The sequence below is a fragment of the Thermobia domestica genome, chromosome 10 (genome assembly GCF_964235325.1).
Source record: "Thermobia domestica chromosome 10, izTheDome1.hap1.1, whole genome shotgun sequence".
NCBI lineage: Eukaryota > Metazoa > Arthropoda > Insecta > Zygentoma > Lepismatidae > Thermobia > Thermobia domestica.
Window position 1 is genome coordinate 220,008,408 of NC_137463.1, and position 25,703 is coordinate 220,034,110.

Below are 25,703 nucleotides of genomic sequence, written 5' to 3' on the forward strand. Positions count from 1 at the left end.
GACAAGACATTTACATTTGTGATCTGTGCAAACCAAGCGTGTGATGTGATATTATTTTCTGCCCTAAGCCTTATTAATGTTTTTTTTTTTTTTTCAAACTGTTTGCTACTACGTAGATTGTACTCACTAGGGTTACTATAGATTAAAAGAAACTAGATACTAGATGCCTAGTTCATAAGAAAAAAGACTTCTATGGACTTGAGCTTTTTAAACATATTTAGGGATCATGTATATGCAAGCTTTGTCTAGACTTAATTCTATATTTATATGTGTTAGGCTAATACTAACAAAATATTAAAAATTTTAATCTTTTGGTAGGTAAAGCAGTTCATCTAGATGTCATTCTTTTATTATCTTAGACTGTGTACACATATATTGTTCTATACAATTTCTATTTTGCATATCTGTATTAAACCCTGACTTTTAATGTATGAGTTTTTGCTTATTCACTTGCCCCACTATCATGATCCGCTTTGCCCGACCGGTGGGGCAAAGTGAATAAATTGCAGTAGTTCAGTAATTATACAACATTATTTATGTATATGCAATTCTCGTTAATATTGTATTGTTATTTGAAAGTTTAATAATCATAAAATATTTCCTCAAAACTTTGGTTTCCTAGTCTTAATTTTAGTTGCCATTTGAAGCCCTTGAAGTTAAGTGATCCGCTTTGCCCTCCTTTCCTATAGTCTAAGATCAAATTTTTGTACTACAGTTTAGTGCACATTTTTGTGCAATCATTTTCCTGTTAAATAGTTTTATTGAGAAAGTGTACAAATCTTATGTTGAGTTATGAAGTTGGGGGCGGGGGGTCCGGACCCAGTGAACCCTCCAATGAATGCGTCCCTGGGTGACATCAGACAAGCCGTCCCCAAGGTTGGTTTGTGGGGATTGCAGCGATAGTAAATTTCTGGGCTAATATTATTACTGGGTTGACTGGTTAAAGTTTAGGAGTATCTTTCAGACCCGAGGCCATTTGAGATGTAGACACTTCAGTTTAGAATCAGAGGCTCCTAGAGTAGGCCTTGGAGACGAATGGTCCACCCAAAATTAGACAACTATTACATATGAAGATAACAAGAAATTTCACGAACACCACTACTCAAACGAGATTCTTTTGCTAATTATTATGCAAATATAACACTTCATATTATTATATGCTACATGTTATTTTCCTTAACTACGTACTTACATACTCACGACGTATACACATTCACACGCATGAACCTGTCCACATGTGCGTACGCTCATGTAAACCTCCTAAGATCATGGAATCTTGAGAAAACGGAACGGAGTTAACGGGAGGTATTCAGAAGCTAGTTACCACGGCCATGACATTGTAGTACGGATATAATTATGATCTTCGTTATTCCGGAAGGTTAAAGGCAGTGATATTGCGTGCATGAGAAGAGACGCCCAAGACAGTAAAATGAAGCGCCAGTTACTTTCGTGCTTTGTGATGAGAAATACGCGCAAAGATCAAGTGCAGTAGTAGTCTTGTTATTTTTTTTCCCTCAGAAAATCTACGTAGAACATAAAACCAATGATGAAGAACATGTATATGACATCAAATATCCGATTTACAATATCCAATGTCTTTTCATGAATGGAAACTTGGTAGATCAGTGGCAATGAAGACGAAAGAAATTTATGATCCTGAAAAAATAATTCGTGGCCAATAGTAACAAGATCGATAACATGCCAACTATTAAAATGGAACTGCTACCGTAATAAAATAGGGTTACATGCACAGGACCGACACGGCGTAGGATCGACACGGCATAGGATCGACACGGCGTAGGATCGACACGGCATAGGATCGACACGGCACAGAACCGAAACGGCACAGGATCGACACGGCATAGGATCGACAGCAGAACTTTCATACGATCGAAATAATAAAAAATACATTATTTTATAATTACGCAATATTAAGTAACAATTATTTTCTCAAGGATATATAGGAGAGAACCGTCATACGATCGAAACGGCATAGGAACGAAACGGCGTAGGATCGACACGGCATAGGACCGAAACGGCACAGGGCCGACACGGCATAGGACCGAAACGGCACAGGATCGACACGGCACAGGACCGAAACGGCATAGGATCGACACGGCACAGGATCGACACGGCACAGGATGTAGGGTGGTCAACACTTTCTGAAAATATCAATATCGCATATCCCTCACCTTGAATTTGTGGATATAAAAAATTGTAAGGATAAATAATTCTAAATGGTCTATTTTTTAAAAAAAATTATATATATATATATATATATATATATATATATACAAATTGTATAAAAATATTGTGCGTAATATATCCATGCCGTAATAAATACACCTTTAATTTTGTGATATTAAAAAAAAAAATACGCTAAATAACTCCAATAGTTGATTCGAGGTTTTCAATACCGAATAAATTATATTATTTTTCTGATATTTGTCTGATATAATGCTGTAATTTTTTATGTATACTAAGTTGAAGTATGTACATGTAACTGCAATTTTAAAACTGTAGGCTTAGAATTTGCGTTTGGATTTTTTTTTTTTTTTTTTTTAAAGCGAAGCAATGCACCTATGTTAAGTTGCCTCCTTTCAAATTTCGAATTGAAATCGGAAGCCAATCGTTTGTTTTTCGTTTGTTATTGACTTTTTTGAAGAAAAATATTAAAAATCGTATCTTTCTTAAAACACAAAGAGATGTTTACAAAATAAAGTTGGTATATGGCCAAATTTACCCTTGTTCCTCCACTTAAAATTTTGATTGAAAATCAATTGTTTGATATGCGTATGCTATTAATTATTTTGAAAAAGAATGGTCTGTTTCGAAAAACATAAAGAGTCTTTTCAAGAGAAATGGGTGATGGAATTTCATATTGGCTCCACTTTAAAGTCTCGAATCAAAACCGAAGCCAAGCGTTTCTTATTGGTTGTTTTTAAGAGCAAATCGCTTGTTTCGAAAAAATAGAGAAAGAGATTTACAAAATAAATTTAGAATGTGATCAAATTCAATCTGATTCCTTTACTTACAAATTTCGATTCAAGACCAAAATCAATCGTTTGATATGGATTTGTTGTTGCTTGTTTGGAAGAAAAGTAATTTGATTCGAAAAACATAAGAATATAATTAAGAAATAATGTTGATGAAGGTGATTTGTTTCGGGGCAGTTTGCTTATTTTGAAGAAAAAATCACTTGTTTCAAAACAACCAGTAAAATATATCTATTTCCAGGATACATTTGGTGGTCAACTTCATACTGTTTTTTTTCTGCTTTTAAATATCGATTCAATACTCAAGCTAATAACATGTTTTCCTTTCTTATTGATTGGTTTGAAGAGGAAATAGTTTGTTTTGAAAATTATTAAGAGTCATTTACAAAATAAGGTTGGGTGGGCCAACTTTTTGGTGGTATTTCAAATTTCGATTTAAAATCAAACTCAATCATTTATTTTTCGTTCGTTATTGATTGTTTTGAAGAAAAACTAAGAACCATTAAAGAAATTTTTATAGTAAAGGTGGTCACCTTCACAGGGTTCCTGCACTTCAAATTTCGTTCAAAGCATAAAACGGTTAAAATAATAAGAGAAACACAATCAGTACTCTACGCAAATGCTTAGGGGGTTCAGGGGCTTTAGGAACACAAGTTTATATAATATCAAGTGTTTATATATATAAACGTGCTAATATGATAAACGTGCTTAATTTTGCATAATACCTTGCTCAAGGGGAGTTTCAAAGTCCTTAATCCCTTTACTTCAGTACGCCACTAAACATCAATTATAAGTCATTCGTTATCCAAATTGTACTTCTTGTACTGATTCAATCCTTAATTTTAAAGTTCAAAATTATATGAGCCTTATTATGCTATTGGAAAAGAGCACATATTTTATGAGAGTGCAAGGTAGTTTCTTGTTTTAACAATTGAAAGAATGGAAAACACCAATAAAAGTAATAATAATACCTGACACGAATTCCGATAGTAAATCATATTTTATTATCTTATTTGAAACTTTGAGAAAATTGAAGCTCTACACCGAATACAAATTGGATAATAAGCAATGCTTTATAATTGCTTGATAAATTTCAAATTAAGAACAAAGAGAGTGATACTGTTTAAAAGAAAGATTGGATAAAAACAAGAATTTTAGGAATGATCTAAAAAATGGATCAAAGTATTATGATCTTGGCTAATATTAATTTTTGGATCAGTTACCATAAAATATTCGAACGGTCTCTAAATCGAGTTTTCTCCAGATATGTAGTTCTCCAGGTATAAGGAGTACAAGAAAAATTTCGATTAATTAAATATTTTGGATTTTTTTATAACGGGCCACAAAATTTTTGGACGGTCCCTAAATCGACTTTTCATATTTTTTACGCAATAAGCATATCACACTGAGTTAAGTGATATCTTGGGTTGGGTTACACTATATGTAGTTCTCCATATATAAGACATACAATAAAATTATTGATTGAATGAAATATATTGGACTTTTTGGATCAGGGGCTACAAACGTTTGGACGGTCCCTAAATCAAGGTTTCGTATTACTTTCGGAATAAGCACATCATGCTGAGTTAAGTGATAGTTTTGGTTTGGCTGCACTATATGTAGTTCTTCAGATATAAGACGTACAAGATTTTTTTTTATTGAATGAAATATATTAGATTTTTTGGATCAAGGGCAACAGAATTTTTGAATGGCCCCTAAATCGAGCTTTCGTTTTATTCAGGCACTAAGCACATCATACTGAGTTCAGTCATAGTTTAGGTTTGGGTACACTATATGTTGTTCTCCAGATATAAAGCCTACAAGAAATTTATTGTCTGAAATATATTGGATCTTTTGATCCAATAATAGTCCTTCATCCTCCATTTATACATTAAGCAAGTAACAGTATAACGTGTACATTACGTGATACACTTTGTATTTTACGGTGTGATGTTTAATAATAAATTATTAACAGAACACCCGTTCTTCGCACGGGGAGAATAGTTTCATTTTGAGCATAAAGGGCAATGGAATCTGAGTATGGATTTAAACTGCATCGGGAGTGTTACTGTTCGTCTGAGTGACTCCAAATACTATTTCATCGACACTAATATCGGTATTATTTTTTATCATTATATATATAGTGTGTAACTTCATTAATGTAATGAACGTCTGGAGGTGATTCCTGGACTCGGAAGAAGAATTTAAATGAAACGAAGTCTTTAGCTTATCATAATTATAACTTCTATGCCAATGGTAACGGATGATCAATCAACGGCTTCCTGTTCAACTTAAGAGTGTGTAAAAATGAGAAAAAAATAACTTTGATCCAGAGTAGGTTTATAACGACTGTGCATAAGACAGTCAGGGGCAAAAGATCATGTACGATGAACTAGAGTATAAGGGATTCTTCACATAACAACAGTGATTCCCACAAATTATGTGAATATAATTTGAGCCAAAGTAAGCTAGATTAAAAGATTTCCTCCCCGTAATGCGTAAATCCGTGGAAGATAATAACTACGAGTACAGAAGGAATGAAATTCGACGATACTCAAGGTGTTGCGCGTGTTGCACAAGGAAAGAAAGAAATACAATTTCAAATTATCGATTTATTCTGTTTCGTACAAGGTAGGATAACTGTGAAATACTCAGAGGTACCTTGTACAGTATTTGCGCAATGCAGTATGTGTACACGAGACAGCTATGAAGAATAACAGTTCACAGTCTGATATTGTCGACCGTTGACCGCATTGCAAAGATGACATCGGCGAAGCAAATTTTTCCGCCTGTGATCAAGCACATCTGAAATTTCGTAGATGATTGCCGCAGCTCAGTGTTGGGTAAGTTACTTGTAAAAATGTAACGCGTTACAAGTTACTTTACTTTCTCTTAAAATGCAACGCGTTGGTAACGCGTTACTTGCCCCAAAAAAGTAACTGTTACTTTACTTCGAAAGTAACGCGTTACTACCGCGTTACTTTTAGGTCCGAAACTTTAAAAATGTGAAAAAAATTATGACTTCAATTTCGCGTACTAATATTACTACCGCTACTACTACTACTATTATTATTATTATTATTATTATTATTATTATTATTATTATTATTATTATTATTATTATTATTATTATTGCACGTTATGAATCGCTTTATGTAAACGCACGGACAAATTTTTACTTGATATATGAACATTTTCATATAATGTAACATTGATAAAATGCCATTCTGCGTTACTCGTAGGGATAGACACGAGTGAGTTCGAGCGAGTTTTCTTTGACACTCGATTCGACTAGAAACAGACATCTCTGAGCTCGACCCGAGAACTCGACTCGGAAAATTTCCTCCAACTCAACTCGAATTGGGGTCGAGTTTCGAGTCGATTCGAGCCAAATCCGGTGTGTAGTTTCGAGTACATTCTTCAAGTATATTACATAGACAGTATAATTATTATCAATGACACTACTACTACTACAACTTATATTATTATTATCATTATTAATTATAACAACACTGTATATAAAAATGAAAGATAGGCGGTTTGTATTTGAATACTAAAAAACTAGTTGATTACCATCCTCGGTAGTCGTAAAGTCTAGGAGTCAAGGACATTGTTCACGAACTTCTGAATTTGGTTTGAGGGTCTAGGTTGAGTATTCGGGCTCGAGCCAAGCAATGTTAAAAGTTATAGGTCACTGGCCAAGTATCTTCAAAACTGCTAGGCCCCGGTTTAGAATTGTCAAGGACTCGAGCAGCTCGGCTCACAGCTCATTCACTATCGACCCGAACCGAGAAGTGAGCCGAGCCAACAGCTCACCCATCCGACTCGGCTACAGCCCTCGGCTCAGTTGAGCCGAACCGAGAAAATGGCTCATCCCTACCAAGCCAGCTCGAGCCGACGGTTCACCCCAAGTGAGCCGGCTCAAGCCATTTTCTCAGTTGAGCCGAGCCGAGCTGAGCTTGTTATAAAAAAATCTCTTGTGGTCTCGCTATCGAGACGAGACGAGATGCGAGCAGTGTCCCCTCTCGTGAGCAACACTAGAAGTATTCCATATTACTGTTTAGCTTACATTTCTCATGGCTTTCGTTTTCCAATGTAATCAGGATACGATTTCAAGACGACTTAAAACGAACGAGCCATTTATCAAACTCAACTGGACTCGAAACTCGACGCGAAAAACTGAATCGGCTCGGAACTCGACTCGAGGATATTACCCTTGATTTGACTCGAAACTCGAGTTGAATTCGAGTCGAGTCGAGTTTTAGCTTGACTCGTGCTTATCCCTATGCGTTAGAAAAAATAGTTGCTTATTAATATTTCTACTAAACTAATTATATAATAATAACAATGTTGTTATGTAAAATTAAAAATAAAGAATATAGAGAAACATTACACTACTCTATAATCAACTGGACTGTAGGGTAAGCAAACTGATCTGAAAGAACTCCAATATTATATACCGTCAGCAAACTATTTTCTAGTAATAAAGTAGACCTGCTCATCAGAACACAGTTTATTCATATTAACCCCTTATTGTAAATCGTTAATTATGGCACCCTAGTTGTTGATAAATATTTTCTGCCGGGACACTTCAGACAATTTACTTTTAAATTCTGTCCACCATCATCCTCAGCTTTTAAGAAAAAAGTGTTCTTTCAAATGTTCGAACGGTAAAATATTTTCGTTCTCCATCTTTATGAAAACAACACCAATCAAAGTAAAATAGACTACCGGTATCATTTCACTCCTAGTTCACTCACCGAATGTATTGATTTGGAGCTGTCAAAATCTACGACAAAAACTTCCAGGTGCTTGCAATCAGTACACGTGATTTTCCTAAGGCTGTCCTCATCTTCAAAAAACATCAAGTGGCACTACGAACTTATCTATTTCTCTGTGTGTCTGTAACTGTCGGTCACTGACATACGTAGTTCATGCTCGATTGTTTCATTCTGAGAAATTCACTTACAGGAAAGAAACATGTTTCCGAAAAAAAAATATACATATATTATAGTTACTCATCCGAAATGTAACGCGAAAAAAGTAACGCAAACTAGGTACATTACTTAAAAATTTGTAACGCGTTACCGTTACAGTTACTTTGGGAAAAATGTAACGCGTTACTAGGAAACGTTACTTAAAAAGTAACGCGTTACAAGTAACGCGTTACTTGCGTTACGTTACTTCCCAACAATATGTATAAATTTATTGTCTTATTGAAGCTTTTGTAATCTGAAAATAAACTTTTGATTTGCTTTTAATATATAAAAATCAAGCTCCCCTAGAAAAAATTGCAGGCTACACCCCTAAATGACTATGTAGTAATTTCTGCAAAAATGGCACAGGACCTAAAATTTAGGTCTAGTGCCTATATTTTTAGGACTTGTGCCGTTTAGAACTTATGAATGTCACCCAATGTATTGCATAGTAAATGTTCTTTGTTCAATTTTAAATCTACTGCGTTCTTTATGTATACCGTTGGTATTTAATGTTCACTCGTGAAATGTCTAGTGAGCTTTTGTCTTAATTAAGTAAACTTTGGTGGATTTTTGTCTTACTCTTAATAAAATTCGCTCCACACAGTATATATTGAAATTCTGAATGTTTTCTTGCTTTCAGAAGTCTGGTAAAATATGTTTTTTAAACATTTTTTCAATTTTTTATTTATTTATTTTTGTTTTAGGAATTTGTCTTGGGATTCTCGTATCTCCATTCGAAAGAAACGAATTTCTTAACTAATTATGTAATTAATTCTTAGAATGAAATAAGTTGTATTATGTAATTCACGTATAAGTGCAGAACAGATAGTGATAATAATAATCTTAGTAGTGCAAATATAGTTGTTATTGTTGGAATTAGCTACGTTCGTGACATTATTGCCAACTAGTTGCTGCATCGTCGCAATTTCGTGGGGTGGTGGCGAATTTCAGAACTAAAGCAAGTGAATGAAAAAGGCACAAGACCTAAACGGCACAAGTCCTAAAAGGCAGAAGTCCTAAACGCCAGAAGTCCTAAAAATCATATCGCGGCACAAGTCCTAAACGGCAGAAATCCTAAAAATCATACCGTGCCACAAGTCCTAAACTGCAGAAGTACTAAAATTCAGGTCTAGTGCCTATATTTTTAGGAGTTCTGCCGTTTAGGACTTCTGGATGACACCCAACACATCATGCTGCCTCAGTGATGGTTTGGTGGGGAGTGAGCTACTCAAGCACAACCCAGCTGTATTTTTGCGAGCAAGGTGTTAAAACATCTGCCAAGGTATACCAGAACACAGTGCTAACACCTATAGTGTAACCACTATCTGCTACCATGTTCCCTGGAGAAAGGTGGACCTTCCAACAGGATTCCGCTCCAGGCCACACAGCGAAACCAACTTAGGACTGGCTGGCGCGGAACGTCCCTCACTTCATTTCTACCATTGATTGGCCTTCTAGCAGCCCGGATCTTAACCCGTTGGACTACAAACTTTGGGCAGTACTTCAGGCAAAGGTCTGCCATAAACGGCATCCATCTGTCGACAGTCAGAAACAATCTTGGCCCGAGCAGTGAACAATTTTCCCATGGACAGTTTTGGGTAAGTTACATGTAAAAATGTAACGCGTTACAAGTTACTTTACTTTTTCCTAAAATGTAACGCGTTACTTGCCCACAAAAGTAACTGTTACTTTACTTCGAAAGTAACGCGTTACTTTTAGGTCTGAAACTTAGAATATGTGAACAAATGTTATAACTTCAATTTTCCGTACTACTATTACTATCGCATTATTATTATTATTATTATTATTATTATTATTATTATTATTATTATTATTATTATTATTATTATTATTATTATTATTGCCCTTTCTGAATTGCTTTATGTAAATGCAAGGACACATTTTTACTTGACAGCTATAAGTTATGAATATTTTCATATAAGGTAACATTGGCTAAAATGCCATACTGCGTTACTCGTACGGATGGGCTAGGGTAACCAGACGTACTGATTTTCGCAGTACAGTACTGTTTTTCAAAGAGCTGTCCTGCGTGTTGCGAAGATGTCTAGGAAATCGAGAAATATCCTTCTTTAAAATGTCCTGCGAAATGTCCAGAGTTAATTTATTTGCAATATCTTAATGTTTCATTCTTTATTCACAATATTTTGAATCAAACACACTCTTTTCCTGAATGATTAACACTCCTCAGAAGACTAGGGATGGAGAACAATCAACAAAACATTTTTTACAATACATCGCTTTTACTGAGAAGGCCTTGTTGAGATATCGGTAAAGTAGGAAAGGTTTCTTATTGAACTTATGACAGTGATGCTAACCAAGTTAAATAGAAGTTCCTTTGTGCCGGTCTAAATTTTCTTTCATTTCTTAAAATAATACCACGCTTCGAAATTTATTATTATTATTATTATTATTATTATTATTATTATTATTATTATTATTATTATTATTATTTAGCCCAACACGAACTTTGACTGTACGTTCATAAAATAAACCAATTTGTTATTCATCAAAGCATTTGGAGTTGTATTTAATTCCTTTAATAATTTTGTTCAGTGCTTCTTCTTAACAAAAATGTTCATTAACTTAAGGTTAACATTAATTGAAATAATGATATGCGTATTGCCGACGCAGTAAGATATCATATACAGTACTATTATACTTGTGTCCTACTTTTCGATTGTTAGAATGTGGTCATCCTACGATGGGCACGAGTGAGTACGAGCGAGTATTCTTTGAAACTCGATTCGACTAAAAATAGACATCTTTGAACGCGATTCGAAAAATTTCCTCCAACTCGACTCGAATTCGGGTCGAGTCGAAACAAATCTGGTTTGTAGTTTCGAGTATTCTCTTCAAGTATCTTGCATAGACAATATAGGTTATCAATGATACTAGTACTACTACTAGTACAACTTTTATTATTATTATTAATAATAATAAATAATAATTATAATTATAATTATAACAACACTGTGTTTAAACATGAAAGAAACGCGGTCTGTGTTTGAATACTAAAAAACTAGTTGATTGCTAACCTCGGTAGTCGTGAATTCTAGGAGTCAAGGATATTGTTCACGAGCTTGTGAATTTGGGTTGAGGGTTTAGGTTGAGTATTCGGGCTCGAGCCAAACATTGTTAAAAGTTATAGGGCACTGGCCAAATATCTTCAAAACTGTGGCCCGGGTTTACAATTGTAAACAACTTGAGCAGCTGTGCTCACAGCTCACTCACTATGGACCCGAACCGAGAAGTGAGCCGAGCCAACAGCTCACCGAACCGTGTCAGCAAGAGCCTTCGGCCCAGATGAGCCGAACCGAGCAGATGGTTCATCCAACCAAGCCAGCTCGAGCCGATGGTTCACCCCAAGCGAACCGGCTCGAGCCATCGGCTCAGTTATTACTTCCCAACTGAGCTTCTTATTAAAAAAGTCTCTTGTGGTCTCGATATCGAGACGAGAAGACATGCGAGCATGTTTCCTCTAGTGAGCAACATTAAAAGTATTCCATATTACTACTTAGCTTACATTTCTCATGGCTTTCGCTTTCTAGTGGAATCAGGCCATGATTTCAAAACGAGTTAAAACGTATAATAATAATAATAATAATAATAATAATAATAATAATAATAATAATAATAATAATAATAATAATAATAATAATAATAATAATAATAATAAATATAAGTATTCCATACATATAGAAATGCTTTTGACCAAGCACACAAGAAATTATATTTTGTCCATTTAGCACTATCATTCTTTTGTCACTCACAATTATTAATATTCATATAGTAAATATCTTATAATTCTTATATTTTAAAATCAATTGACAGGTCTCTGATTGCTTTTATGAGAAATAAATATTTGGTTTTATAGATACTACGCAGTGGGGATGATCGTGCGTCGTTTCGGTCCTATGACGTTTCGGTCCTGCGCCGTGTCGATCCTGTGCGTGTCGATCCTGTGCCGTGTCGATCCTGTGCCGTTTCGTTCCTATGCCGTGTCGATCCTGTGCCGTGTCGGCTCTATGCCGTTTCGATCGTACGTATTCTATGCATATAACTTGCACAGGCATAGAATCGACAGGAGTTTATAATTTGTAAGAGCAAAGATTAAACAGATAATACAAATATTATTTTTTTAGGCACATGATTAAAAGTTAAATTATTTCAGAGCAGCGGCGTGAGAGCAAAACGGCACAGGATCGACACGGCATAGGATCGACACGGCATAGGACCGAAACGGCACAGGATCGACACGGCACAGAACCGAAATAGGTTTCTGAGCTGAATTGTCGGTCGTATGCCGTGTCGATCCTGTGCCGTGTCGATCCTGTGCCGCATCCCCATAAAATATATACTTCATAAAATCTTTTTATTATAACACTAATATAATTACACTGATACAGTCTGGCCAATAAGAGAACCTATTTTTAAGTCTGAAACTTTATAATTTTAAATATAGGGCAAGTGACCTCAAAAATTTATTCTGTGCAATCTAGTAAAACATGCGCTTCGAAAAGTTGAATTTCAAAGTGTAGTTTGCATGCAGTGTTGCCATTAACACTACGAGCAGTTAAGGAAAATGGCGTTGACTGGAGAATATGCTATGAAAGGGTTGCCAGGAGATTGAGTACCGGCTTGTGTGTTGGTGTTACGCGAGATGCTCACATGATAGTTTACCTAGTGCTCACATGTCTCACAATAATATATGCTTATTAGATTTCACAAAATAAATTTCTAAAAACGGGTCCATCAGTTTGACTTGTCCTGTATATTTCAATTAATGCCACCCCATGAAACGGGAAATAACATTTTATCGTCTTGTCTCATAAATTTCGTCTTAATTTTCGAAAAAAAAAAAATTCGTCTCGTCTCGTTTTGTCATCATTTTTTTTTCTCAATTTCATCTAAAAGTAATTAGAATCCTTCTGTGTTACGAGAAATCCACAAACCGTTTAAATTTGTGAGATTTAACATTTAAACCATACTTTTTTAAATGTTCATAAATGCTCTTCGTTATGGTCCCACTATCACTTTATCAGTTTATAGGCCTAGGTATGTACTATGAATCATATAACACAGTGTTTCAGGACTAAGACTTGAATGAACTAGTCTTACCCACGAGACTCGTGAAATTTGCTGTCTAATTTCGAAAAGAAAAAGGAAAGTATTATGTTTCTCATGTTGCATCGTATTTAAAAAGTACTTCACGTCTCGACTCCCGTCTAGTTTTCGAGACGAGACGAGACATTTCTCGTTTCGTGAGCAACATTGTTTTTAGCTAATTGGTTGGGTTGGAATTTTCCGTTCCTTTTTGGATACCGAGGCTATATGAGACGTGGATCTGGATATAGGTTCAAATTTTAAGGCTTTCTCGCAGGGAATTGAATCCAGGACACCGTGCACGCTAGTATCTAGACCAGTGGTTCTCAACCGATGTGTCGCGACACAGTGGTGTGTCACGTAGGCCCCTAAAATATGTCGCGAAATTTTGGAATTTAAAAAATCAAGAACTTAATAATAGAGATGCAAAAAAGCCGGCTTTTTTGGGAAAAAACGAAAATTTTGGGAATTTTGGCTTTTTTTCATTTTCATGATTTTTCTATCTAAATAGCTTTCTTATAGTATATTCTATAGTTAGATAAGAATTCCATGACCTAAATCCCATATTTCGCTCTAAAATTCACCATCAAGATGGATGGAGCACATGTTTTACGAATTAAAGCTAACGTGAAGAATGTAGTATTTGAGGACAATTTTAGAGGCTATTTAACTTTAACTTCTGAGTTATCGACATTTTCTTCTTCTCTAGATCATTTTAGTTTGTCATCCGTGTTTCATTTCTAAGAGCTTAGTACTCTAGCTTCTAGCGCAAAAGTTAAACTTACGTTTTTCTATATATCCGTCAAAGCGTACGTTTTTCAATATATCCGTCAAACCGTACTTCCACATTTCTGTTATACTGTAGCTGTGCAACGATTTAGCAATAATTTTCCGGATACAACCTTGAATACTAATTTATACAAATAATCAGTAGCGGATTTAGAAAAGTACTTTGGGAAGGATTTCTCTGATTGTTTCGTTTCCTAAAATGTCCTAATTTTATTTGAGAGGGGCTTGAAGTTTATGAATACAAGCATAACTAATATTTCGTTTCGTTTATATATTTAGCGATAATCTTCTGGATACAAGTTCATTGAAGATCATTTTATACTGAGAATCAGTGGCGGATTTAGAAAAGTATTTTGGGAGGTTTTTTCTTACTAATGTTTAGTTTTTCTAAACATTCGTAATTTTTATTTGACAGGAGCTTAAAGTTTATGAGTAAAGGCATAACTAATAGATATTTCGTTTGTTATAGACGTTAAGTAATTTTGGGAAACAGGCTTCAGTCCCAAAGACCGTCCCCCTTACCTTCGCAAAACCGTCACTGCTGGTAATTAGTAATAATAACGATTTAAAAACAATAAGAAAGGAAGTCGGCCAACTCACAGTACACGCACTATTTCTACTTCACAGATGGAATGAAGAAAAGCTTTGTTAGAATGGTCGAATGCTGAGTTGAATCCCGGACTTCCCGATAGAAGCGCAAAAGCTCCACTCAGTCATGTTTGTTGTGCAGTTGTATTTATCTTAAGTTAAATATATTCCGTAGTCCTTTTTTTGGGTGGTGGTGGGGTGAGGAGAGTTCCATAATGATATGAAGGGTGTGAGCCAAGAATATGATAACAAATTTTCAATTGCTGAATTATGCAGCACCAGATAGACAGCAACGCATACCGCTTCGTTTAATCCTTCATGTATAGTCTTCCGTGAAAAATTAGCTTTCCGACTTTCAAAATGGATTGTGCAGCAGAAAATCTCTAATTTCTTTAAATAGTAAAATTGTGGGTTACCATGTTCTTGCTTCATACTCTTCATATGTTTAATCCCTCTTGTTAAAAATTCAGAAAACTTGAGGACTGAGTAAACCGTCTGAGGACTGGCGGTTATATAAAACTGTAGAATTTCAAGAATACAGAACCAAAAGCTCTAGATGTGCAGCCTTTAAGTGTATCATATAAATCTAAGTATTTTTCTTATGTTTTAATTTTATTTTGTTCCAAAAAGAGGGTATGGAATATTTTGAAAAATAATACATAGAATTTTGCTAGTTATTTGTGTATTTTTTTTAAAAATGAGTATTTACTTTTAGGGTTGGCTGGTTTACACCAGCTAGTTTTTTTTTTCTTTTTTTAAAATAAACAACTAGTTTAAACCAAAAAAAAAAAAAATAAATAAATAAAAAGAACGAAAAATGCGAATCGTGTGAACTTCATGGTGACGTTTCCCCACATCAAACCATCTGCATTAATTTTATTTCCTTTTCACCTTTTAATCAAGGTGTCCCATGTTAAATTCTCGGTCGAACCACAACCCTTTTTTCATGCGTAAACAAAGTAGCGGTTCGGATGTCACTTTAAGCGAAAGTCTTCTTCTTGATAATCTCGGTATTACGTAAGGATGTTAAGCCTGAACATACGAAACGAAACCAAATTGTATATTTCTGCATGCCTGAATGCCTGTTGTTTTATAAAAAAGCCAAGGTTACTTAAATATATTGATAGAAATTGGCAAAATTTATCGATTGCCTACGTAGCTTCCAACATTTGCTTAAATTGGACTTTCAATGATATGTACGTACTAAATTTGTAATTTAATACCTCAGTTTTAGCGTACTGATTATGATATGTTGACCTTTAAATTTTACATGCAAAGCAATAACAGGATTTTTCCGTTATTGTTTTACATTTGGAGTAATGACGGGATTTTCCCGATGGCTAGGGCGGGAGTTTCCCAATTTAAGAAATTTACTGACCGGACTTCTTTAAGCTTATGTGACCTCTTCCAGCATAACCCCATTGTTGCATAATAACACCAAGGCGAAACAAACTTATTTCTGTCAATATGTAATATAAATACATAAAGCAAAATATCTAAACCCAAAAAAACCTGGTTTAAACAAAAAAAACTAGTTTAAACTCCCCCCCCCCAAAAAAACGGGGTTTTGGCATTTTCAAAAACAACCACGGTTCTTGCCAACCCTGCTTACTTTTGTATGTAGGAGGTTAAAAAAATCTTATTATATACATTGGTTAATCCTTTGGAATTCATAATGTAAATATGTTGAGAAATAAACCTGTTTGAAATATCTTTTCGAAATTCATGGTTTATTTTCGAGGTTTTATATTATTATCGACATCAACCACTAATTAAATAACTTTTTGTGTTATAGAGAAGCGAAACAAAATCTGGTTTATCAATTTAAAGCAGAATTTTGAAAAAGCCCAAAATTTCCCAAGCAAAAAAGCGAAGTAGAAAAGCGAAGCCGGTTTTTTCCGAGCCCTTGCATCTCTACTTAATAATAATTACTTAAAATAGAGACAGACTGTATCAGTCAACACCTCCAGCAGTAGCAGTAATACTCAGTGCTATATAGAGTCATTATAAAAACTAATTGGTTTTGCTATTTTAATTGTAAAAAACGTCAAACACGTATGTTGCAATATACTGGACCTTCTGTAAAGTGTCGTCAGTCAAAAAAAAAAAAAAAAAAAAGTTGAGGACCACAGATCTAGACAAGCAAGAAGGACTCGTGTATCGTTCAATTAATATTTTCTCAGTAGTTGTGTGTATTTCTTCTAAGCTAGATGTGAATTTTTTTTTTGCATTGAATATACAACACTTACTTTATTATTTGAATAAATTATACAAACAAAAAGCGAAAGGAGGGAAAATTACGTCATATATTCCCTTAACAAGCTGTAGCGAAAAATGCTCTGTGTTGTTGAAACTTACAATGGTATTATAGTATCTTTTAAATATAATTACAAAGGATTTTTACGTAGTTTTTTTTTTACATGGTTTTAAATTTTTGCAATGCTTTTTTTATGTCCTTCGCTTCTAGAGACTACTACCTTCCTTGTCACAAAATACATAAATAAAATGTCTTAATTGCGTGAAGCGAGTCGGGGTAATTTTGTAACTAAATAAAACAAAAGACGGAAGTAACGGAGGAATGGTCCCGTCCTTTACGTCTAGTGTCGCATTGCTTCCTCTTTCCTTCAGCCGATTGCCATCATCAACAATTCTTAAAATTCATATATATATTCCTTTAAAAGAAACTTTCATAATGCATTAATTAATTAATCAGCTGATAAGAGTTTTTCAGGGAAATACAGTACTGAAGTCAAATGCAGAGAAGTATCTTTTATAAAAAAAAGTTTTTATTACTACACATATTCACTTATTCTCAATTTAAAGTTTTAAATGAGTAGTAATGATACCCGTACACCAACGTGAAAAAGTTTGGTTTATATGGCGTAATATTTTTGCAATTAATATTAGAACCGGAAGTGGCACTAACTTTCTACCACTTCCATATTTAGTAGAAAGATTAGAAGGAAGGTGGGGCACACTCTTGGAACGTTTATTTGATTGCAGAAAATAAGTTTCCCGCTATTATTATCGCTTCTCGCTATTATTATCGCTTTGACAAACGTTCAAACCGGAAGTGGTTGATTTATTCTCCTTCCGGTTTGAGCAGAGGGTTAAGAAGAAAATTATACCTATTCTTAGAACGCTAAATCGATTCCACAAAAAAAAAAAAAATCGCTATTTCTTACTGTTTTCGCTCGATATAGATCAATGTTGAATAGCAGCACTCTCGTATGGATTTCTACCACTTCCGGTTTTAGTACAAAGTAAAGGATAGAGCTTAAATGTATTCTTGGGATACTAAATTGATTGCAGGAAACAGTTTCTCACTATTACCTCTTCTAGTAATGAAACTTAAAAACCGGAAATGGTTGATTTTCTATCACTACCGATGGATGGATCCCCTGCATCAACGAACTCTGTTCCTAATTTTTGCCCTCTATATTCTGGCCAAACTTGATGCTGATCTATAAAGTACTCCTTGGAGATGTTTTGTCTTCTGGGCGAAAGAACAACACAGACAGATATGATTTTCTCTTAGACGGATGGACGGACAACACGGACATATTCTATATAGTTTTGTCTCTCGGATGGATGGATCAACAACACAGATATGGTTTTGTCTCTCGGACAGATGGACGAATAACACGGACAGATATGCTTGTCTCTCGGACGGATGGAAGGACAACACGGATATTTATGTAGTTTGTCTCTTCGAATGGATGGACCGACAACACGGACAGATATGGTTTTATCTCAAGGACGGATGGACTGACAACACGAACGGATATAATTTTGTCTCTTGGATGGATGGGCCGACAACACGGACAAATATGGTTTTGTCTCTCGGATGGATGGACGGACACACAGGTAGATAGGGTAAATACAGAAGTTTTGGTATATAAAGAAGTTTTGGTTGATTATCGAAAATCCTTAAAAGTAATCAAATAAAAAACAACAGCGCATCTGCATGTACAGATGAAAGTACTGTCAAATCAAGTAACGGGTTGTTATATGATATTAACTATAATTGAAGAATGAGGACACGGTCGTTCAGTGGTAGAGCGCGCACCTCTCGTATGAAGTCAGTGTTTCGATCCCTGGCCATGTAAGAGTGGTAAATAACATCGTGTCCGTGGGTCTTTTCGAAGCTCTTCCACATCGTAATTCAATCAGCCATTTTTATAAATTACCCATCATCTTTAGAATACAGTACATACACTTGGGACGTAAAATTGAAGGATTTGATTCTTCATTTGCAATTCAAGAAATGTATTTCTTAAAAAGAATTATTAAGTGTTTAGACGGATTTTATGCACTACTTAATTTAGAAAAATAAATAGTTTTATTTTTAAACTTGCTCAACATCGTAAATTTTTGTGGTACACAAATTCAATTTAAAGCCAGTGTAAATAAACCTCAAGTAACTTCGAATTAAATAGCGCGGACCATTCTTGAAAATATAACTCCACTATGCAAAGCTACTCCAATCAACAGTCCACAATGAAAAATTAAATTTGGTGTGGGAGACCCGGCTTCGATTTCCGGTAGAATTTCATGTGGTTCGGATCCCACGTTAAGTTGCAGGTCTACTTCTCATAAAGCTTCACTGCTGACAGAGACGTTAAAATTTAAATCAAGTGAAGAGCAAGAATGAACTCAATTACTAAAGAATCAATTTAAAATTATTACAATTACTTTGTGGTTATTTTGTTGATTAATTAGGCCTAATTATTCGAAGTTTCAAGTTCCTTTTTAAGTCCAATAGGTGGGTGGTAGTAGTAGTAGTAGTAGTAGTAGTAGTTGTTGTTGTTGTTGTTGCTGTTGTTTTAGTTGTAGTAGTAGTAGTGGTAGTAGTAGTAGTAGTTGTTGTTGTTCACAACACACGTTTGCGTCCTGCCCCGCTGGTCTGGTGGCTAGTACGCGCGATTTTAGTGCACGAATTGGGATCGATTCGCGATATGAGAGCATTGAACTTTATAATGTTTCAAATTCCACCTCAAACTCTAGGTCCACGTCTTGCATAACCTTCGTGCTGAAAAGGAACGCTGAAATTCAACAACAACAACAACAACAACAACAACAACAAAATACACAGAGCTATGAAAAAAAAATAAATGAAATCTTTTAATTTAACGTCACACGTTATGTCCTTGTTGCTAAAGGAAACGATGATTAAAACAAGTGAACAGTGGAAAAAGTTGATAGAATGAAAATGTGGGAGGAAACGGAAGTATCCGAGAAAACCCACGGATCCAATGTTGTCCGCCACAAACTTACATGGCTGGATATCGAATCAGGTACCCTACGCACAAGAGGTAAGGGCTCTACCACTGAGCCACCGTGCCCCTATGAAAGAGCCACTTCCATACTATATGAGGTGTGGCTGTAAAGTAAAGTTACAACTCCAGTAAGTGAAGAAGTAATATTTTTGTCCACAATTTCGGTATACCTGGCTTTCATTGTCAGCCTTCCGCTTTCCTCTCGCGCGTGTTTCATATTAATACGTGAAGCCTGCTAGTAATAGGTCGGTGTTCACGATAGCTGCATCGATTCAGAATCTCCCAAATGTGAAGTGCCTTCTGCTATACGATTCCACCAAGCACAATACAAGCGTGCAGAGATATTCACAATATATTTATTCCCGTTTAAGGATTATGAGTCGACATGTAACGCAGTAGTCAAGAACTTTAATGAAGAGATCCAGAACGAAGTTGAAATTTGTTTCAGTAGCAGGCGCTAGAATTCTATGACTGTGATACAGAAGCTGGTTACACAGCTGGACAATTGCCTTCACAATGACAGCAATTACGTCGATAAAAAACCCTTGCATCACTAAATACGTTGTAGTAAATCAAATACACATTTTTGAATGAACACTAACAGTTGGAATCTTACTTTCCGGACCTCCCTCGCATTTTATACTTGAAAATAAACCTATTCACTATATATATTAATAAACCTAACAACCATGTTAAAAATTGACATTCTTCAGTATGCAAGTATATTTTTAAAAGAAAACGAAAAGGGAAACCAAGGTAGTGAGAACAGCCTTGACTTTTACCGAAGTTATCGTTATTGGTGCTTATCATAACAATTAAAGACAAAAATTTCAACTATTTTTATTACGTCATATTATTTCCACTAGTAATATTATCGTACTAACACCTTTATGCTACAAATAGAAACAGTTACGACTTCAGAAAATATCCAAACGTTTTGACATTTAATGCCGTTTGGAATTTAACATTTATTTGGTATAATCATTGATAAACACAGTATTTAAAAAGGGAAAACAAACCGAGGACGGGAAAGAAGGGAAAGGTAAAACAGGGATTTGATTTGTACAGAAGATGGTTGGAATTATTTCCTTAACTTAAATTTGTGTGATTTGTCCCATTAACCAACACTGTGGTTATAAAGGATGGGAATTACTATTAGACTAGCTGCATATTGACCAGAGGACAGTTCAACCAAACTGGGACAGTGGGTGGCTGGAAAGGATGCGTAGAGAGAGGGCTGAGTGCACTGACCTAAGGTGCCCGCTTTGGGCTAACTTCACTCAAACTCACGCTCACATCATCATTTCGACCTCACGCTCACTCGACCTCACACTCCGTCAACCTGATATCATGCTCACTCGACCTCGCACTTGCATAATCATCTCGATATCACGCTCATTCGACTTCACACTCAATCGGCAACTCGATATCGTGCATACTCGATCTCACCCTCACAACACGCATTCAACATCATTTCGACATCAAGCTCACTTGACATCACGCTCACTCGAACTATACATTCACATCATCATTCCGACATAACGCTCACATCATGATTTGAAAGGGTGTCGAGTAAGCGCGAGTTCCGAACTCATCAGCACCAACCTCATGAGTTTGGGCACCTTTGACACTGACTGTGTGTCTCAATCACAATGTTGGAAAGGCACTTGTCTAGCACGTGCTCGGGTAAGTATGTGGTAGTTTTTTCAATGCACTGTGCTTCGACTTGGCTGACCTGTCCTTCGGTCAATATGTGGCTACCCTTAAAGTGACCTATGAATCAGAACCTGGGTTTGAATCTGGTACAGTTGACGGGTGCATATATTATGCAAAATCAAACTGGAAAGATTGTTATTTTGCTTGTGGTCTAAGGCTCGCTCCTCTCAATAGGGCTCGCGCTTACTAATCTCAGTGATGTTCACGCTATCTTAGATTCGCACTCGCTCGAGCTCGGGCTCGCTATTCTCAATGACGCTCGTATTGGCTCGATCTCCCGTTCACTAACCTCAGTAGAACTAGTGTTTACTTGCACTTGGCCTTGACTCCTTATCCACTTATATGGCTCATGCTCACGCAGGCACGCGCTCAATTATTGATTTCGAAAACCAGGCTCGCACGTTGGACACCTCTGACAGACCCTCTCCCACCACATAACTTCGCCTACAACATCAACACCAGCTACCCCAGATGTTTTCTCTTAGCAAATACAGTTTTCTACCGTTGTCCTTTGATCCTTCTGAAATATGGCTACGAAAAACATCTTAGACTAAGCTTTTGTTGAGAATAGTGAGGCATCTTCGTATTATAGATATACCGCATTCATTTGACACTTAGTCTCGTATTCCAAGCGCTGCTATCGGCTGAAGGAATTCCACTCCGTTTCGCTAAGGCTCTCTCGCTTAGCAACAGCTGAACCCTTATTGGCTCAACGCATGGGTGTGTAGCGGGTGTGAGCTTGAGTTCACATTTTTGCCATGGCTCAAGACATTTTAGCAGCAATATAGTGTTGCTCACGAGACGAGAAGTACATTTTTAAATTCCAGACGAGACGAGACGATTTCACGAATCTCGTGGACAACTGCTATACTTGTTAGAGGTCAGAAGTGTAGTCAGTGAACTTAGTATTTCATATATATTCTGAAAATATGCCTTGCTATGCTTAATGGTTCTGTACTTTAAACAGCTTTTACGTTACTTTTACAACTTTGGGTATGAACACTGGTTACGGAACCTTCTTTTTAATTATTCAAGTTATTCCTATATAGAATTTGAAAGCCTTACTATTAAGTGCGAAATTCTACGAAGATTAGTGTTCAAAATACCTAAATGTATGAAATGAGACGAGACGAGAATCGACACGAGATGATACTTCGTTATGTCTCGTCTCATCTCAGAGACAACATTATTGCGTAAGGATACGTCAAAAGTTGGACTCTGAATGTATAACTGACATATGAGTTCAATTCAAGAGATAAGATGCGACAAAGTATCTCTGTAACACCCGATCTACCCATGGGCATCTATCAAGAAGGCAGGAAGGAAAACTATCTTCGCCGCCTCCCTGCTTATTACTGTACATTGGGTTAAGAAAGTCGTTCCATATTTCTCATTGTTGATTGTGATTTTAACGTTTGGGCCTCCCCTCTAAACCTTAAAGGAAAATGTCTTTGGAACCATTGAACCAATTTGATCAAATGGGAGTGGTTATCGGATCAAAGAAAACAAACCACTGGTGGCAAATAATTTGATCAAATTTACATTAGCAATAGAGAGGGATGGATTCCTTAAGCATCAGACAAGAAAAATAACATTGCTTTTAACCATGCAAACAAACCGATGAAACAAGTAAATCTTCCTTTACCTACCACGCATACTTACCGAGCCATCACTAACACGTCTTCTCCGAACGGACGTACCCCTGCGCTGCTGAGCGGGTCCTCAAGCTTCGCAATGCCCTGGCGCCAGCTAAATGCAATATTTTAGAGGAACCATCAAGAGATGGTAAGTTTCTTACCAATTGCGGACGAAAAATCCAGCCCCTGCTTGATGCTAGTGTTACCAACCACGGTCACTCTGTTTTACAATTAAGAAAGCTGCCTTATTTAGATGCACCGAAAAAGCCTTCACACGTTAGTAGTAGCAAAGCTGATGCGAGCTTCCAGAGCTTGCGAGCTTGCGCTGATGCGAGCTTGCTGGCTCCTCTATAGCTTGTAGCATGGAGTGACCAGCACAGCTTGGTGCGTGTTTTTTTCGTTCTTGTAGATACAATTGCACGGCTGTAGTACTTGCTATAGCGGAATAACACCAATCCTCCATGCTAATGCAAACTTAAGCCAATAATTTTCTGAAAAACTACTATTCTTTCTGGATTTCTCCGAACTAAATGAACACTAAATTACAGTATTCGAGGACATTCTGATCAACGTTAAACTCTGTCACTACAGACCCAAGAAACGCTCAGGAAAATCTTATTTCGATTAGACCAAACGGATAGTCTGGGACATTCAGAACAAGGATAAGCTATTTCTTTACGTAGCAATAGGTTAGTGAAACAAAATCTGGAATTCCAGTTCATTCCTCACCAATCAAATGGTTTACTGAAAAACGGCAAAATTTATGAAAACCAGCACAGCAGGAAATGATATAAAAAAGATTTGACAATTATCATATTATTATTTGGTTTTTCTTTCTTCATTTCCAGTACCTTTCTTCTTTTAATTTTCAAAGAAAGTTCCAGCTCCAGCTTCGCTTCATGAGTTGGAAATTGATAATTATGAAGAAAACAATGGTTTGATACGGATTTGTCAGAAGAAAATTAAATAATTCCACGTGTGAAACTGGATTATGCTTAACGAACAAAATTAAGAGAGATGAAAACGAAAGACGAAGTTAAAAGCTCCTGTCCATATGTGGTGCTGCTTGACACGACCATTGTGAAATGAATAAGATTAAAATGTACGATTATGATTCACAGTACAAAGGAAAGATTGAAAAAACATGCAGATTATTCCCATCATAAATCTGTCATGATTATATTTTTAACAGCTCTTACTCTCTTGAAAAAAAAAAAAGTTCATAAAATAACGACAGTTCCAAGGTTATTTTCTTCAAGTCAAGTAATTCAAAGGTCAGTGAAGTTCTTTTGGTCTAATACTCTTACCAATGCTAAATTGACCTTTAACATAGTGTTAAAATGTAATGGGTTGATTCAGCACGAAGGTCAAGTTCTACCACTTGTTTCCGATTTAACGGGAACTCTAGATCAACAAATAGCCTCAAGAAATAATAATAAATTAGCTTAAACATTCTGACTCTTGTTATTATCAAAGTTATGCCTTTGGCTACCTCTTTAATGTACAGATTCAGATGTAAATAATGATCCAACAACGCAACGTCAGTAAAGTTCATTGGATTGGAGTTGAACGTCCCTTTCAGCACCGAGGCTATATGAGACATGGACCAATAGCTTAATGTGGGATCCGAACTACATCAGTTTCCATTGGGAATCGACCCGGATTATCTGCCAGTGGCATAACTGAGGGGCCCGAAGGGTTTGGGGGCCCACCGCAAAGCAAATGCCAAGAATTATAGGCTGCAAAAATTTAGCTGAATACGGAATATCCATTTCCCTGAACAACATTAGCTACTTTAGAAAAGAAAAATATTTTCTGGGTGAAAATTCAGTCATTCTAGCAACATCAGTTAAAAAATAATCTTAGCACTCGAAGGTTAAGGGAAAATATTTTTTACCTTTTTCGATGAGTATTAACTTTAATTGTAATTTTATTATATTCCATGGATTTATTAACCATTGTCTTCTACAGGGACATGATATAGTAGGAAGTTAATGGGCATGGAAAGGGGGGCCCAAAAATAATCCTGCGGGGAATGACATTTTTGCGTTACGCTACTGTTTCCTGCGCCCCAGGCACATTCGAAATGTCAGTAAAGTAACAATGATTATGGTATTAACAAAAGAATAATGGTGATTGCTCAGTGGTAGAGGGCTCACTTCTGGTGTGTGGGATCCTTGGCTTGATTTCAGTTCACACCAAGCGGGAGAATAAGTACCGTGTGCGTGAGTTCTTCCGTTTCCTTCCGCTTCGTTCATTGTCATTACTGTCTCCCTTAGCATTGGAGCATAATCACGGGACATTAAACTAAAAAAAAAATCGAACATTCCGGTTCAAGCAGTATACAGATAATGAATTTCGGTTAAAACACAATTCGAATGACGAGCTCCTTCGTGGCTAAGCGGTTAGCGTACGCGCCTATGGCGTGGGAGACCCGGGTTCGATTTCCGCCGGGAGCTCATGTGGTTCGGATTCTACGTTAATTCAGTAGGTCCACGTTTCATATAGCCTCGCCGCTGAACGGGACGTTAAACACAAAATCAAATCAAACAATTCGAATGACAACCCTACCAGCTTGCCTAGTAGGGCCTAGCT

General features: G+C 36.2%; 1 protein-coding gene across 4 annotated transcripts in view; it reads right to left on the bottom strand.

Annotated features, from left to right (window-relative positions):
• jar (Myosin heavy chain 95F jaguar) overlaps window positions 1-25,703 on the bottom strand; it is a 264,927-nt gene that overhangs the window by 184,471 nt on the left and 54,753 nt on the right. The window lies entirely within an intron of this gene.